This window comes from Streptopelia decaocto, assembly GCF_964273445.1.
Source record: "Streptopelia decaocto genome assembly, chromosome: 2".
Taxonomy (NCBI): Eukaryota; Metazoa; Chordata; class Aves; order Columbiformes; family Columbidae; genus Streptopelia; species Streptopelia decaocto.
The window spans coordinates 3,989,820-4,008,252 of NC_138655.1; positions in this window are offsets into that span (position 1 = coordinate 3,989,820).

Here is an 18,433-nt window from a genome sequence, read left to right on the forward strand (position 1 = left end):
GTTTAAAAGGTAAATAGACAAGGTTCTTAGGGACATGGTTTAGTGCTAGAATTAGTTTATGGTTGTACTTGATGATCTTGAAGGTTTCTGCCAACCAAAATAATTCTATGATTCTACGTATCCAACCAGACAGATGCAGAGAGAGACAGACAGACACATTCTCCCTCACACCTTGTCCCGTTGGTCTCTTTCAGCAACTCAGGATGAAGGTCTGTTAACAGAAGGTATATTTATTTATTTATTCATTAATTCATTTATTTGTTTAAATGTATACACACTTATATTTATATTTAAATATATATGCATATGTAGAGTGTGGATCCAGCTCTCCTGGATCTCAGTCTTACCAGTTACTGGCATGTGGACAGACGAGCCCTTAAGGCCACAGTCTCACATTAGTTGCTGGCACAGAATCCAATGCACACAACCAAAGAAAACCACATACACACACACAGATATGCAGTAACACAGACATATCCTTCAATCCCCTTATCCCTCTATTTTCCAGTTCTTGTTCCTGCCCAAGTCTTCTAGACCTATTCCTTTCCCTGCCACTGTTTTTTTCCCCTAAATTGCCCATAATAAACCTCATGGAATCCAAAAATGCTCTTTTTCTGCATCCCATAATATTTCCCATAGCCCTGAGGTGGTGGCCTCTCAATCTGTGAGGTGACCCTCTTCCATTGACCCACTGGGTGGGTGTCCACACAGTCCATGGGGTTGAGGTTGTCTAGGGACAACCTTGGGGGTCTCCAAGAACTGTCTTACATCCCTGACCCAGTAACTGGGGACTCCATCACTGACCTTTTTCTTCTTGACTCCTCAATGTGTGGGGAAATTGTCCTTTTGATGAGCTGATGGCTCCTGTGATGAGCCTGGGAACAGCCAGGGCAGGATACTGTTTATGTTCATGTACCTCCAGTTGTTCCTCTGTGGTTTTTGTGGGTGTGAAGATGAACTTTTCAAGCACATTACCAAGCAGTACCAACTGAATATTCATATGTGCTTACAGGCTGTCCTGAATGGAGCCCAAAATTAGCTCCTTTGCAGAAAAAAAAAAAAAAAAAAAAGAAAAAAAGAAAAAAGAAAAAAAAAGCTTTTCTACTTATTTTCAGAAATACTCTATTTAAAAAATAAAAAAAGGATTTTGAATTGCCAGCTGTTAAAGAATGTGCAGCTGTTGGAAACAGCTGGCAAGCTACTACCCCAGCGCACACAAGAAACTCAAACAACTGTTCATTTTTCATCTTGCACAACTTATAGTTTTGCTGTTGTAAGATACAGATGCAAAAAAGTTTATCTTTATGGTTGCTATGTTCCCCTAAACACTCACAGTGCAACCTACTTTATGTCTCATCTGTCCTGCCTGGCCAGTCTCTCCCTGGTAGAGTTCTCTGCCAGCTGAAGCTCTAGAACTTCTGTGGACAGTATTTCCAAGAGAAGTCACATGTCTCATGAACCATAGAAATAAACATGTAAAAACTTGAAAAAGTCCATCTAGCATTACTCTTTAGCCTTCCAGAAGTATCAAGCCAACAATTAAGAGAAGTTTTCTGGCAGTCCACATAGTAGATTTGTAAGTGTGAAAACCTGGAGCACTGATTACATACCCAGTACCATTTAGGTTCTCCCAGGCAATGAAATACCTTGCAAATAGTATTCCTTGTAGTTCCACCAAGAGTTTGTGGCAAGCAGAAGTGCTTATCTCAGCAGTACCGCCTACAGAATGGAGTTCACAGCTGGGTCTAATTGGAAATATTTCTGGTCACAAGGGAAGAAGTGTTGCAAGATTAGGGGTTAATTTTATTTCCTAGGATGTATGATGTCAGCAAGTTACATCGTAGTGTCGGGAATCCTCCATCCTTTCTCAGGAGGGCAATGTTGTCTCTGGTTGCACGCAATGTCAGAACACAGTGTAAGCTATCTTGTGATTTGCTTCTCAAGGGCAGGAAAGCTTGTCTAAAAGAACAGTCCTCCCAGAAATAATTCATCAGATGTTTAATGCACTTAAATATATACGAATTTACCAGGAGCTGACAGTGCAGTCACACAAGTCTCAACCCAAGCAAAGGGACTTTGTGTCCTTTAGCAGCAGAGAAGCCATGTCAGGAGAAATTCCTGAGCCAGACTGTCCCACTGAGCATTGTCTCAAACTGCTTTGACTTAAAACCAGCTGATTGATCAGTATAGAAAGGTGACCTGTCATTGTCCCTCTGTTAAGAAATATGGATGAGCATGTGGAGAGAAATGGTAAGGGAAATGGTTCTCTCTGAGTCTTTGAAAAGAAACATCTAAAGCTCTCAGTCAAGTCAGAAACCCAAGGCTCCTGGAAATAAAAAAGTTTCAGCAATAGGAAGTGTGCTACAAAGAGCAATAAAATCCATCTGAGTTACATTTGGCATCTCCTTGGCTTGAGTTATTTACAGATAACCTATTCTCTCACACATAGGTCTTCTGCTTTTAATTTGCCATCAATGCCATTGTCTTTAGGCTGTATTTTCTTCTATTATGTCTTGCTTCTGTAGGAATAAGGTTCAACCTTCAGGAGTTCAAGTGCCATGAACTGGAAAGGAATCACATTAATCGCTCTCACTGTATCAACAGTTCGTTCTTTTCTTCTACTTGTCTCTGCAGCCCTTGGCCTTTCTTCTGTTGCAAGCTTATGACATGTACAAAACTACCTCAAAGTACTCAAATCCTTATTTGTCAAATACTGAAGTTCCCAAATACCCTTTTTTCCTCCAACCAGGTTAATATCTAATAAAAGTAATTACTCATAATTTTTAAAATGTAGCCTCGTTTTGCTGGGAAATCATGATCCTGGGAAATTAATCTGCTTTTGATATCGATGTTTTATACAGACAAATAATCTTCTCTAATATGCTTATAAGGAAGCAATTGTTGGACAGATCTGGGCATTAATCAAACATGATAATCGGATCTATTGGTTTTGGCTGTGCTAGGCTACATTTTCATCATAGTAGCTTGTATAAAGCCATGTTTTGGATTTCCAGTGGAAACAGTGTTTATAACACAGGAATATTTCAGTGCTTACACAACATCAAGGCCTTTTCTGCTCCTCACACCACCACACCAGCGAGTGGACTGGGGACACAGCTGGAACAGCTGGCCCCAACTGACCAAAGGGGTATTCCACACCATATGACATTATGGTTAGCAATGAAAGGTGTGGAGAAAAAGGAGGAAGGAAGGTGGATGTTCAGACTTGTGATGTTTGTCTTCCCAAGAAACTATTAAATGGCTGAACACCTGCATGCCGATTGAAGCAGTGAATGAATTCCTTATTTTGCTTTGCTTGCATGTGCAGCTTTTGTTTTACCTATTAAATCCATAGATTGGACAAGATCTCACTCAAGGGAAATGAGTGAGTGGCTGTGGGGGGCTCAGCTGCACACTGGGGTTAAACCACAACATGGGAGAAGAAAATGTATGGGAAGAAAAGAAAAGGAATATGATTTCTTTGAGTACAAGGACTCTGAGGAGTGTCCCTCAAGTTCAGATCACTTCATACAGTCTTGCAGATTCAGTGTACCAAGAAGAAAATTTTTGTTCCCTCCAGGGCACTACAGATGGGATTTTAGCATGGTATACCTATTTGTAGAAGAAAAAAAATTACCTATCTGATCATCAGATATAAGTAAAGGTGTACATATGTCAAAACAAAAGAAAAGTTAGCCATCAGTAATCCTGACTGAAATGTTAAGCTCTTTGGATATACAAAGGTCAACCCTGATACTGAGTTATGAGGCAGTTATATGTACAGAGATTCTGCTACCAATCAAAATAAAGACTTGGGGAAATAACTAAATAGTTGTCCGGGATTCAAAACTTTCTTCTGCTGTCTCTTTGGCCAAGAGAGAGAAAGAAGAACCAATTATTAATATCTAATCTTTTGAACATGTTTAAATCTAATTGCTAATGACAGTTTTTCTGAGGGAACTTGTAGCTTGCATCTATTTGTTGCAGAAAGCCCAAAGAACAGCATAAGATTGATGCAGAGTCCGAGCAGGTCGTTGTGAACATCTACCTCTCCACAATGTAGGAAAAAAAACCTGTGAAAAATAAATAAATAAATAAATACAATAAAAATTAAATAAAATTACAAATAAAAAATAAATCTTGCTTAGTGCAACAAGTAGATTTAAGTCCTTGCTCTTTTTCTTGCAGAAGAAATCACATCATCTCAGGAAGTCAAGTGAGACCTTGAGTTTTGGGTTTGGTATTTCTCCAGTAGTCCTCCAGTAACCTGACCTGAGCCAGCCCTAACATGACAGGGTGCCCAAATATCTCACTCTGTAAAAGCTACAACTTCACTTGGAATCAACATCTTTGATTACTTTGGGAAAAAAATGTACCTTCAGTCACAGACTATGGTGGCAAGTCCCAGCATCAGATCTGCAGAACTTGCACAGTCCATCCAGCAACGTTTACTGCAGTACCCAACACAAGCTGCTTTCTGAGCTCAAAAATTATTCATCATCCTAGAGTCAAAACACTCCATAGCTCTCATGTTAATTGAGAATCAATCAGATTCAAGCAGCAACAGACATTCTACAGCCTTCAGAGATCTCTGAACGACAAGAGTAATGTAGGATGAGTTGAATCTTGATTTGCTGACAAGGGACAAAGAAATTACCAAACAGCAAGAGTTTTGAACTACAAAACAGATATTAAACTGGCTTAAATGTAGAACAAACACCAAGACCTGACATTGCAGTTGCATCAGGTTCTCCTATCACAGATGGTACTTTATGTCCTGCAAACACAGACAAGCTTCATCAGAAGAAATACCTGAGTCACAAACTCCTGCTGATAAATCCCATGCACTCATTCTCCCCCTTCCCTTTTGAGGGAATTTATGGTCTAAGCAGGGATAAAAGCAATTCACTCTGCTGCCTGTAGAAATGGCTTAAAAGGTAGCTAAAATGCAAGATAATGGAACTTAACCTGTTGCGGAGTGCCATGAAAAAAACATGTTTTTCTGTCTGCATGCATTTCTCCTAGCTGCCCTTCCAAGAAAGATCTCTGTTACATATCATTATTTGGAAAGCAGAAAAAAGGACCTGTATGACCTTGCTCTGCTGGGAACAGTGGCAGATAATCCTTCCCCAAAATAAGAGAAGACAATTTCTGACCTGTGGGCCAAAGTTCCAACGTAGAGACTTTCAAACACATTTAAACTGACAATTCCTATCTGAATGCATAAGCCATTTGAATTAAAGGGAGTTAATAACAATCAGATTTATAAATATAAATTAGTTACTGAATAGTTCTTGTTTTGAAGATACTTTTTCTATGTTCTCCACAGCTGAAATCCTGTTCATTTGATTCCTGACTGCATTATTTCATTGGAATAGAAAAAAAAAAAAAACCAAAACAAAATATTTGAAATTTGGAGAAGCTGAAACATTTTGTTTCATTATTGTTAAAGAAAAAAAAAAAATCGAATTTCCATTTCCCAGTGAGTTTTATTCTCAAAGTTTGCCAAAATGTAATAATAATAAGAAGAAATGGAAGGAATAAGAAACATGCCCTTGAAAATGAAATATTTAATTTGATTAAAAAGACTATTTTTTTGAGGGTTATGCTATTAGAGAAAAATGTTCCAGGTTAACCTTGAAACAACGAAACAAATGGTTTTGCCAGTGAACTAAAATATCAATACTGACATGGCTCTACTGCTAACAAAATAATGCACTAAGATGGAAAAAAACTTGTGGGTCAAGATAAAGACAGTTTAATAATACAAAAGCAAAGGCCACACATAAAAGCAAAGGAGCAGACAATGTCTAGCCACTTCCCAGGAATCAGGGCTTCAGTTGACATGGTGGTTGCTCTAGAAGACAAACATGGTGATAACAAATGTCTTCTTTCTCTTAGCTTTTATTACTGAGCAGATGTCATATGGTATGAAATATCCTTTTGGTCAGTTTGGGTCAGCTGTCCTGACTATGTCCCTTCTCAAGATCTTGCCCACCCCCAGTCTACTGATGAGGGGTGAACGTTGGAGAGACAGCCTTGATGCTGTGTGAGCCAGAACACTGGTGTGTTATCAACACTTTTCTAACTACCAATACAAATCACAACATTGTGAGGGTTGCTCTGAGGAAAATCAACTCCATCTCAACTAGACATAGTACAGTTTATTTGTTTATTTTTTCAAGGAAAGAAAAAAAAGGGAGATGATGATTATGACGATTATGATAATAATAATGCCTCAGTTTCCTAGTGATAATAAATGCATTTTTATCCTTTATTACACTAGTTTGAGGTTTAACCCTTGCTTATGCAAGCTCCATAAATTGTACAGTGGGAAGGTAGAAAGTTTGCTTATTTATTAATTAATTTATTGTAGCTTTTTGCACCACTAGGGACAGAAGAGCTCATCAGATTTACAGTATGAGAAAGATGGATTTTCAAAAGACAGAAAAATAACCCAGTGAGGTAAACCCTCCCTACCTCCACTGCTTCCTCTGTGGGTGCCTGTGCTATCAAACCACCTTTAAAACCAGCCACAATGTAAACACCTATGACAAAATGCTCAATATTTGATATAATCCAGGAACATCTGTTGATGTCGGGACAGCAAATCAGCTAATTTAATAACTCACAGTGTCTGCAAATGAAGAACAGTGCTTTACAATGTTTCAAATGCATTTAGACACTGCAAGTCTGAGCCAGCTAAATCCTCTTCTATCTACTTGTACATTTATGATCATTACAAAACTCAAACTTTCAGCGTGATTTTGCTCTCCCAAAGCAATGGCCGATTTCTTTATTCGTTATTTTTGCTGTGAAAGCTTTACAAAGGCAAAGCTCTGTTTAGGACTTCTTCAATATGAGACAAATACGTCAAGCATTAAAAAGTTTTTCTGTGGCAATTTTTCTCAAAGGCCATCATAGTTCCAAAGATGGCATGAGGTGCTGAAAAAATATTTGGAAGCATACAACGTATGTGGTTTAAAACATGTAGAAATTATGTGGGTCATGTCAGACAGCGTTTGAAAAAACATTGAAAAAAAAAAAAAAGTGGGTTTTTTTTGGCATTTTGTTCACCAAATCAAGAATCCTATTAGCTGCACAATTCTTATCATAGTCAAGCAATGGCTTGGGAGATATCACTTCACCTTCTCTGCTTCTACTTCTTTCTTGATCTTCTTGGATTGTAAGCTCTTGGGATCAGAGCTGATTTGTTAAGAATTTGTACCATCCCCAGAAAAAATATGTCCCTAATCTCAAGTATAACCTTTAACTACTTCTGTAATAAAAAGAGTAAAATAGTAAGAGTAACAATAACAGCCACATTGCCTAGGAATCAAACTTGATTAGGAGACATCACTCAGTGTCACCTGCCTGTTGACCTTCATCTGAAATGGACACAGATTTTTTTGAGTTATATATTTTTTTTCTCACTGCCTGTTATTGCTGTGAGGCACAATTGATATGTGAAAGCTGCTGCTGGAAAGCTACCCATTAAAACTATAATTTCAATGTTCTGACATTTCAATAGAAGGCCTGCTCCCTGTGTGGCTCAACAATTTGGATTTGCAAAATATCATGCAGGGCTTTATAAGCCTGGTTTTGTCAACTACTGGTTCTCTTCAGCAGAAGAAAATATGAGGTAAATGGAAAGACTAAGGGGTTTCTGTGAGGGCCTATATATTTTTCAGTCTTCAAGTGAATAGCATTAAATTATAATATATACCTCTGATCAGGAAAAGCTTTGCCCTTTCTTCCAGAATTGGAAGTCTTTATGACATTTCCCTCATGTGGCTTATGGATTTTGTGAGGATGATGATGAAGACCTACTGACACAGAGTAAAAGGGCTTCTCACATAACTGGTAAATGCACCCTAAATAATGAGATAACTTTGATCACTTTTCCCTGTTAAAAACTATTTTATCTCAATTCTGAAGATGGGCAAATAATAAGGACAAAGACAAAACTGGGTTTGGCCCTCAGCCTTGAGGCAACTTCTGCCTCATTCTATACAGAGGGAAATGTAGTCTAATTTAGGAGGATATAATAGAAGGATTATGTTTCCAATGAATGATAGAGCCAAGAGCATGGTCTTCATCCTTGCCGATGTGTTAGGTACTACACATAGCTGCACTCTAGTCTGTTTGATTATAAATCAAGATTATTTTATTCAAATTAAAATTCATAATACTCCAATATGGCAAATGCCTGAACGTTACTGAGTAGGGGAGAGGAGCCTTTAGACATTTGCCCATTTCTTGTTACATGGTCTCCATTGATCTTTTTTCTGAACAGCAAGTTAAAGAGCATCTTGCTGTTTTCTGCGCAGTGCTGAGAACCAGATTGTTTCACAGAGACTATCTGTAACCTTGAAGGAAGAAGCTCCAGGGCAGAGAAGCAAAACTCTTTTGAATTAAAGTCTCAAGCAGCAGTATTAACAAGCATATGATTACAGTACAAATTGCCCTGAATAATTCAAAAAGAGTCCTATCTGAAGTTTGATGGTAATCACAGCCTGGGAGGATATTATTAAAAATGAAACCTGCTGTCTGGGGCAAGGGTTGCTCTGCTTCTATTTTTTTATCTTCCATTCCTTCTCTTCCCTTCCCTTCTTTTCCCCTGTCTTTTCTCTGATTTAGCCAGGAAGGCATTAGAAATCAGAGAAGTCTCCATTCAGTGCACTGTGTTATTCCTGTCACTGTTGCTTTCTAAACCCAAAATAACTGAGACAAATTCTTGCAGTCATGGGAGCAATTGTTTCTCATATAAGAGGAATGTTGATTTGTGCCTTCAGATAAACACAAAAGGCTGCTAAAACAAACATCATCCAAATATCAGATATGCTGAAAATGTACCAGGTCTCCTAGGTATTTGCTACATGTCCTCCATATTTTTTTTTTTTTAATTGATTTAGAGGTACAGAAAACCAGTGTACTATCCCAAGAGAGAGGAGTCTTTATTTACCCACAGCACAAATGTGGCACATGGGCAGCAGCTGTGCCTTGATGCCTTGGAACCTCTGCTAGCACCAGTGCTTGAGTCATAGAAGAGCAGCATGGTCACCACTTGGATTCTCACACTAATAAAATAGCAATTAGTGCTAATCAGTTGCAGAATGGGCACTGGCGTGTCAGGAGTCGGGCTGAGGCCACCAGCAGCAGGAGGGCTGAGATATAGAATCATAGAATCATTGTGGTTGTAACAAAGCTTTAAGATCAACTTCCACTGTTAACCTAAGATTGTCAAGTCCACCTCTAAACCATGTCTCTAAGAGCTTCATCTACACATGTTTTAAACACCTCCACGGATGGTGACTCCACCACTGCCCTGGGCAGCCTGTTCCAATGCCTGACAACTCTTTCTGGGAAGAAATATTTCTTAATATCCAAACTAAACTGTCCCTGGAACAACCTGAGGCCATTTCCTCTCATCCTATCATTTGTTGCTTGGGAAAAGAGACTGACCCCTTACCTCTAAAACCTTCTTTTGGGCAGCTGCAGAGAGCAAGAAGGTCTCCCCTCAGCCTCTTGTTCTCCAGGCTGAACCCTCCAGGTCCCTCAGCTGCTCCACATTTGTGCTCCAGCCCCTTCCCCAGCTCCGTTCCCTTCTCTCAACTCACTCCAGCACCTCAAGGTATTTCTTATTGTGAGGGGCCCAAATATGAACAGAGGATCTGAGGTTTGGCCTCACCAGTGCTGAGTAAATACCAGTGAACTGATCTGGTTGGAGGTGCAGGAAAATCTCCAATGTGCCCAGGGTGGGAGAGTGAAATGATGTTTTGTAAACCATGGGTCTGTTTTCAGTTCTGCTGCTGATCAGCCGTGTGTGAGCTGGAGTCAATCACGGTGTTGCTGGTCCCTCGTCCACCATCTGTGCCTATTTATGTTGGGCACTCTTTGGGGATGGATCCATCTTTTTTCTTTTTTTCTTTTATGAGCAGAGATCTCAGAGACTTGAAGGCAATTCTAGGGGAGTGTCTATGTTGCAAGAATAAGAATATTCCTTGTAAAAGGCAAGCAAGCTGTAGAAATGCTATCTGGCAACCTACACAGACCTGTCACAGGATCTTTTCAGCCCTCTTGGCCCTCATTGGAAATATCTTAGGAGATTCTTTTGTCAGGGGTCATATACCAACACATGGGGCATCTGCCAGGTCTCCAGATACATCCCTCAAAGGGAGACAGTGTTCAACACAACTCAGACACTCTTTGCAGAATTCAGATGGTGTCCGAATTATTCCTGGCAAAACTTTGCTGCTAATGCAGGGGCTCCTCTGACAGCTTTTTGTCCTCTCTACCCAGCAACTCACTACAAGCATGAGAACAAGCTATTTCTTTCAGAATAATGATTGACAGCTCCAGCAACAGATTTTTGAGTTCTTGACATAAATGTGGAAGGGGAAGAAATAAAAGGAGGGAAACAGAAAGTAGCTGAATGCATGTGTTTGCAAAGAAAATGCCAAGCACCACAGTATGAAAGAAAGTTTTGACAACCTTAACTGATGATAGGAAAATGAAGACAAACGTGTCTGTATTTGTGAAGGGTGATAGCTGCTATAAGCAGACAAGCAAACTTAAGCAGGCTTCATTGAATGATTAAAACAGGATTTCCTTTCTGTTCTGCATGTATATGTACAGCTGTATGTTTTCATTGTCAACAAAGCAGTGCACTAAATACCAGAGCTGTTATTAATGAAATAATTTTATAATCTTTAGTATTTTTCTTCTGTTTGAGTGTCTCATTTGCATATCGCATATCCCTCAGCTTGTAGTATGAAACAAGACACAATTTGGTTGCTTTTGCTTTTCCTTTGTGGCCAGTTTCACTTTCTGGTCCTCAAACCCAGACACCACAGTATTGAGTTATTCCTTGGTCCACCTCGAGTAGAAACACTAAAATCGATCTTATTCACTGAATTTTCCAATTAAAAATTTAATTTTCTAGAAATCACTCTTCTGGATATTAGCCTCCATTAGAGGTGATGTCAAAGGCTTAGTTTAGGCTACCTCAGCTCCCTGTATTAAAGGCACCCTGTCCCATGCTTTGGGACTCATAACATTAAACAGAAGTGCAGATGCTCTCCCACTCAGACAAAATTTACCAACTTTTAAACACAAAGCATAATTCATTTATTCGATCAAAGGTTAAAATCCAGCAGGAGAAAAACAAAAAACTGCATGACCAGTTTAAAATTAAGTATCATAAATAAGTGTTTGAGAAATTACTTCTTGCATTCTAAATTACATTTTTAATAAAGGTAAAAAAAAACCCCAAACAAACAACAATGCAAGACTCACATCAGATTACAACTTGATTAAAAGTCAATAAATTTGTGTCAATAATAATTACCATTTCTGTAATGTCAAATAACTGTTCTGGACATAAGGACTCAGTACCTCTCTCAGTGGATCCAACAGCAGATTGAGGCCAACATCTACCTCAGCTACTGCCAAGTGTTAGATGCCTCAGTGGGAGGGACACAAACTCTTCAAGCAGCAGTTATATGGAAGACTTTCCTACAGAGACAATTGTAGCTAATATTTTAGGCTCGTTTTTCTGCTGATATACTGATAAAGTTTCTGCTTTTTTCATTCCACCTACTATGACAAAGCATCCCTATTTTCCATTTTCTGTTTACAAGTCCTTTGTTTGATCGTGATGTATTATATTTAACAGGATCTTCTTTTTAAAGAAGGTGATCAGAAGTTAAAATACAATCTCAGAACAACTCCTAGGGAAAAACAAAACAAAACAAAACACAACACATACACACACACACACAAAAACCACAAACAAACAAACAAACAAACAAAAAAGACCAAAAGTGCTGTCTCTTTGTCCTTGATCATTTTCTCTTCTGGGTCATAACAAGATTGTATCAAGCAACAGAGAGGAATGGGGGAGTATGGGAGGAGAGGAGAGGAGAGGAGAGGAGAGGAGAGGAGAGGAGAGGAGAGGAGAGGAGAGGAGAGGAGAGGAGAGGAGAGGAGAGGAGAGGAGAGGAGAGGAGAGGAGAGGAGAGGAGAGGAGAGGAGAGGAGAATGAAGAAGAGAAGTTGAGGGATTTTTCCACCGAAGTCACTATCATCCTGGAAAGAGAGAGGACCATAGTCCACCACCCCCTCTTCTAAGTAAGCAAAAATGTTGTGTTGACTAGGAAATATTCTCTGACTTTAAGTCACAGCAAAGAGAGGGAGATTCAGTTGTACATACAAACTTATAAATAGTGGTTCAAAATTATTTGTGAAATCCTTGCTGAAGAAGAGAAGGGTAGGGTTTATTTTGAATAAATGAGACGTGCTCACTCAGACTTTCAATTTCTTTTAATAATCAATTTATGTAAAATTAAGTACATTACATATGCATGTTTAATTTTGCTGCTCATTATGATGACAATTGCAATTAGGCTCCTTGCTCTCTTGGCAGCAGTAATAAGACAGGACAAGAAATAAATAAATAAATAATAATAATTTATGTTTCCTGTGACCTTTTTAAAAACTTGTGGGTGAACTGGAATACTGATCTTTAAAAATCTGTTTTGGTAACACTTTAATAAACAAGTACATTTATTAAAGTGTTTATGTGTTGCCTTGGGGAAAATAGAGGGATTAAACATCCAAGAAACCTATTCACAAATAGAAAGATTAATTGTGGAAACAAAACATTTTCCATTGTTTTAACTATAATGACTCTATAAGGTTGAGTCTTCTGTAGTAGATGAGAGGAAACCTGCATTTAAAGCAGTGATATCGGAAGAAAAGATCTTTCCTCTTATTGCTACCCAGCCTGAGCTGGAAGGGTTCCACAAGGATCACTGAGCCCAACTTTTGTCATTGCATAAGAAAACCCCCGAATTCACACCACGTGTCTGAGGTTGTTGTCCAATCGCTTCTTGAATATTGCCAAAATTGGGGCTGTAAAAGCCTCCCTGGAGACCCCTGTTCCAGTGCTCCAGCGCCCTCTGGCTGAAAAACCTTTTCCTAAAGTTCAACCTTCAAATGGAGTTCTACACACAAAAGGGAGTAAAATAAACTCAAACTTAGTTGAGTGAGTATGTTTCCAACCATAGTTTTGTGTTTGGAAACGCAGAGTGGTTGGCTTCATGTATGTTAAAGTGCCTATGTAAATGTATGTGTGAGGAAAGAGAGAGGATCAGGAATGGAAAGGGAAGGAAGGGACCAACTAATCACAAATCTTCCACAGGCCATGACCAAGCAAGGATGAGCAGTGAAGAGAAGGAGAGTGTCCCTGTTCACCCAGTAAATGCCACACTCTTGATTCTCCTCTTGTGTCTTTGTAGGCATTGAATCCCTGTTCAACCTGCATTGACATGTCCAGCTCCTTTGCTCCTGCATCTCCCTCATGCAGATCGTCAGCTGGTCCTGTATATTTCTTTAGTTAAAGTCTCCCAGACCTGCTGGTGATGAGTTTCCTCCATAGCCCAGCCAAATAATTTGTTTTTCCATCCTGTGGCCATTCTGATTCACTCTTCCAGGGAAAGGGATTAATGAAGATCTATCTTTTTAGAAGGTAAATGAGGCTTTTTTTTCTCTCAGATACCTTGTTGTTAATTCAGAGTAAATCTTTTAAAGATCCCATCCAGATTGAAGTCCCACTGAATAAAGGACATAGTCCAATTTGTACAATCTGTATTGTATCCAGTTTCAAGACAGCTGGATGTGTCAGGGACTAGTGCATCTTGGCTCAGATGCTTTGGTTGGTATACATGAAAAAATAGACTTTTATACATAGGAATCTGTCCTATTGGTTCCAGATATTTCATACTGTGTGTTTTTGCCTAGGAGATATACACAAGCATCCCAAACAAACAAGCAAACATTTTCTGCACTATGCAATCTGAGTTACATCCTCTAATGGAAACAAATTCGTTGAAATGAGAAGAACGAGACTACCTCATTGATTCCTCATCTACCTGCTGACATGGAAAATTACCCGTTTCCAGCAGGTCTTTCATCTGCTAATTATCCTCATTGATTTTAGATGGGGAAATGTAGTGGGTGAATTCAGCTCCATTCTACAGCATGTTCTGCCAGCTGAGACCTGTTTGCACTCTGACATACAGAAGAAAGGGAAAAAAGAGCCAGGAATTCAATTTTCCTCCCCCTTCATGCCCTTCCCTTAGGATATTGGGATACTTTCCTATTTTACTCCTAGCAAGTAGTGGGTCCTTTTTATTGCAAGCAGAATGATTTTTTATTGCATTGCATGAATTGCATATGGCACTGACATACAGAGTTAGAAAATCCAATGGCCAGTGTGCAGTAAAACGAGAAGAGAGACATCTAAAGAGGGGAAAAAACAGCAAGATGAAGTGGAGGTAAGGAAGAGATGCTTTAAATAGTATTTAGGATTTTCACCGGGCTGCTCCAGCTATTGTTGAAAAGAGAAAATAATAAACCATAAAACTCATAATTTTGTTTTGTGCTGCACGTTTTTGGACAACAGTAGCTCAAACTTTCTGATCTACAGTAATATAGGTCAGAATAAAATAACCACTTATCCTGGTTCAGAAAGCAGCACTATGGAAAGTATAGTGGAGTATCTCTTTTTTATTGGTAAGGGAATTTCACTAACAAAAAACCCCACAAACCCTGTTTCTTCATCAACATAACAGTGTCAAACAGAGAGAATCTAGTGTAGTAAAATACCAGCCCATTAGGAAAAATATCATCCCTTGAGTTTTATGGCTTCAAAAACCTGAGAATTAGTACCATTAATTAGCTCAAGTTATTTGTTTTACAAATTACATTTGCATGTCTAATCCTGCTAACTTTCCGTCCCTAAGGAGTTACTGTAGCAAGAAGCTCCACAGTAGAAGCAGAGATTGAATGGGTAAAATTTCACTTCTAGGAGTATCTGAGAAAAAAAAAAAAAGCACAAACTGTTATTCTTATTTCACTCCCGTTTTCCTGTCTGAGAGGAAGATAATAGAACTTCATATCTGCCTTCTCTAAGCCATTAATTCTTTTCCTGTATTTCTACTGGATTCAGTCTATTATTTTTATGGTGAGATTTTATATTTTCCGTGTGCTTTTGCAGTCTTTTAATTATTCCCACTGTTTCAATTGAGCCCCTTCTCCTTATAGCGTTTCTGTCTTCAGCTTGATTTTACCAAGGTCTATCTCGAGGAAGCTTCACTACTGCCTTGCACTAGGACATCACTCAGTATTCCACTCCTTCTGCCTATTCATGTCCTGTTTGCCTTCTTGACTTTAAAATGGGGTTCAGAATCACCTTTAGATAATAGAATCACAAAATCATTTTGGTTAGAAAAGGCTTTCATGATAATTTAGTTGAACCATTAACCTAACACTGGCACTAGATTATGTTCATAAGAATCTCAGCTATGCATCTTTTAAACCCCTCCAGGGATGGTGACTCCACCACTTCCCTGGGCAGCCTGTTCCAATGCCTGAAAACCCTTTCGAGGTAGAAATTTTTCCTAAAATCCAATCTAAACTTCCTCTGATGCAATTTGAGGCCATTTCCTCTCATCCTACCATTTGCTACTTGGGGGAAAAAGAAATCCACCTCTCTGCAATCTCCTTTCAGGTAGTTGTAGAGAGTGAGAAGGTCTCCCCTCAGCCTCCTTTTCTTCAGGCTAAAACCCCCAAGTCTCTCAGATGGTTCCCATCAGACTTGTGCTCCAGACTCTTCACCAGTTTCATTGCCCTTCTCTGAACTTGCTCCAGTAACTCAATGTCTCTTTTGTCAAATCATCTTTATTAATTTCAATCTAAGATAATTCTCCTGGGTCCTGCTATAAGCAAGGGAGATATAATAAATTATATTTTATACTACTTCTACTGACCAACTTTGGGAAATGCTGAATTTTACAGAGAGGCTGTGAAGTCTCTATTCTTGCAGATATTTAAAATCCAACTGAGCACTGTACTGTGCCATCTGCTCTAGTTGACCCTTCTCTTAGTACAGGGGTTGGACTATGTGATCTCCAGAGCTACCTGCAACCTCCATATTTCTGTGACAAAAACTACTACAAAATGCCTGATACCATAGAGATTCTTTTGACACTCTCCTGGTATGTTCAAAGAATTTTAAAGGCTCTGATGCATGCTGAGGAAGCCACCCATTACTTGCCAGCACTTTTGTGATCCTCGTCTGTCTCTTAAGTTAGGGAAAATGTGAAATAATTCTTCCCAAGTGAAAAAGAGCTCAAATAGCTTGAATTATCTGTCTTTTAGAACAGAATGTGAGCACCCAGGAACAGGTATTATGGATCAGCTGGTCTGTCACTAATAGTGTGTGTAAAGATTGAAAGACTAATAGGTTACCATTGGTCTTAGAGAATGAAAGCAATAGCACGTGATGTTATACTTTTTAATGTATTTATTTTTCTCTGTTCAATGATTATTTCAGCCAATATGCTAGATAAGAGCCCTGGGGTTTCCTGGCTTTTTGGTTCCCAGAATCTCTCTTCAATGTAGAAGCTAAAAAAGCAAGAAGGCATTCAAGAGTTTAATAAAGATTGATGTTCATGTTGGAATATTTGCAGTGACAATATATTGGAAACAAAGTCTAATGGAAAAGATGTAGTATTGAGACCCAGAAAATTTGGGTCTTATTTTCAGTTTGCCACTGACTTGTTGTCTGACCTTTAATTTTCACATAATCACTGTGTTTGCTTTCCCTTAGGGTTCTTTCTGTGTCTGTTAAAACTATGTATTTTATTCCATAATCATCTAAAGTAAAAATTCTCCCACTCTCTTCCCCTGAAGGCTTTAGCATTACCGGGTAGGATGTTGGGCTGAAGGAATATCTTACGTGGACCAAATATATTTAATCACCAACAAATCACCATCCTGGCTTCAAGTCTCTTCCATGAAACTTGTTCCAGTAAAACCTCTCACTTTGACAAGGGACTGTGTAATATTTATTTTGCAACTCTGTAAGGAAGTCAGCAAGTTCCCTGGCTACATCAGGAAAATAAAATATTTCATGGAGGAACAGTAATATTTTTACGCTGATTTATGAGCTGTTTTTTACCAGTGAATGTTGAGCCTTGAAGTGCACTTGAAAGTGATTTTTGTTGTTGTTGATAAATGCTTTACTATCTTAATAAAGTCCACAGAACATGAGTGAACACCTGAAATCTTGGACACCTATTGAACAGGCACAACACTCCACATCCATTTCAGTAATGATATATGACTCAGCCACATACTGTTGTATTTGAACTCTATGTTTCTAAGGAAGAATTTTAATAGCGTTACACACTCACAGAAAGTGCTGTTAGCTATAGTTTGGTAATTGAGAGTACATGATGCTTTCATGTTCGACCACATAACCCAAGGGTAAAAAGAGTAGAGAACACATTTTATTTTAATTTGAAGAAGTTAGTGTTTTCCTTTCGCCTTATGTGCACTATGACAAGTGGATTATTGAGTATGGGCATACGATAGACAAATGCAAAGACATTAATCTTCTCTGTGAAATTAATTAACAGATAAAGTCTATGTCAAAATTACAGGAGAGGTTTAAAGATATCTCAGCCGATAAGGAAATATGAGTTTAAGCTTTGCATCAAAGACCAGCCATGGTGTTTGCATCTCTAAGTGGCACCCTAGGAGTGAAAAACAGATGGCCAGACCATTTCCTTGTTGTTAAAAAAAACCCACACTTTGTTGTTTTAGACCACATAGACCCTCATGAAAAGTTGACCTTGATTCTGAAAGAAGACCTATTTCCAGAGACATATTCCATTCTCTTATTTTGCATTTCTTTAAGTATATTTAAAAAAACATTTTATGTCTTTTTTCTTCTCATTATATAGAAGAACTTGGGGTTTTTATCTGTTCTTGGTGGTATTTTATATTACAGTGGTAACTGAGATATGAATGAAGAAGAAACAATTCTTCAAGACTTGGATTTCTAAATATTTGTCAAATGTTATAATTTCAAAGCACAGTTAACAAAGTTTCCTTGGTACTTATTGGTTTTGAAAATGTTGGTTTTATAGAAACATTACCAATATTTTAAAAATGTTCTTTGTTAAAATATATTGAAAGCAGGGAGTATCAAGACACTTTTTTGACTTTAAACCAAAGGCTATTTCTGTAAACAAAATATTTTGTTTATTCTTGAAGGTTTGTGGAAAATACCATTTCATAACAAATGTATTTGACAAAAGGCATATACAGTCAAATTGCTAGAATATGCCTACAGAAGTAAACTCAGATAAGATTAATTTCATGTTTCGATCTGAAATGTATCAGAGAAGAAATTTGTGCCTACCACATGTAGGAGATCTGCAGCAGAAAAATGTCATTTAGGATTAAAGATGTTATGCACAAGGTATGTTACTTGGAGGCAGGAACATTGCCATGGGTTTGGTGCTTGCCTAACCAATTCTTAATAGGATCTCTACATAGTTCTATGTTACAGGTAGTAATAA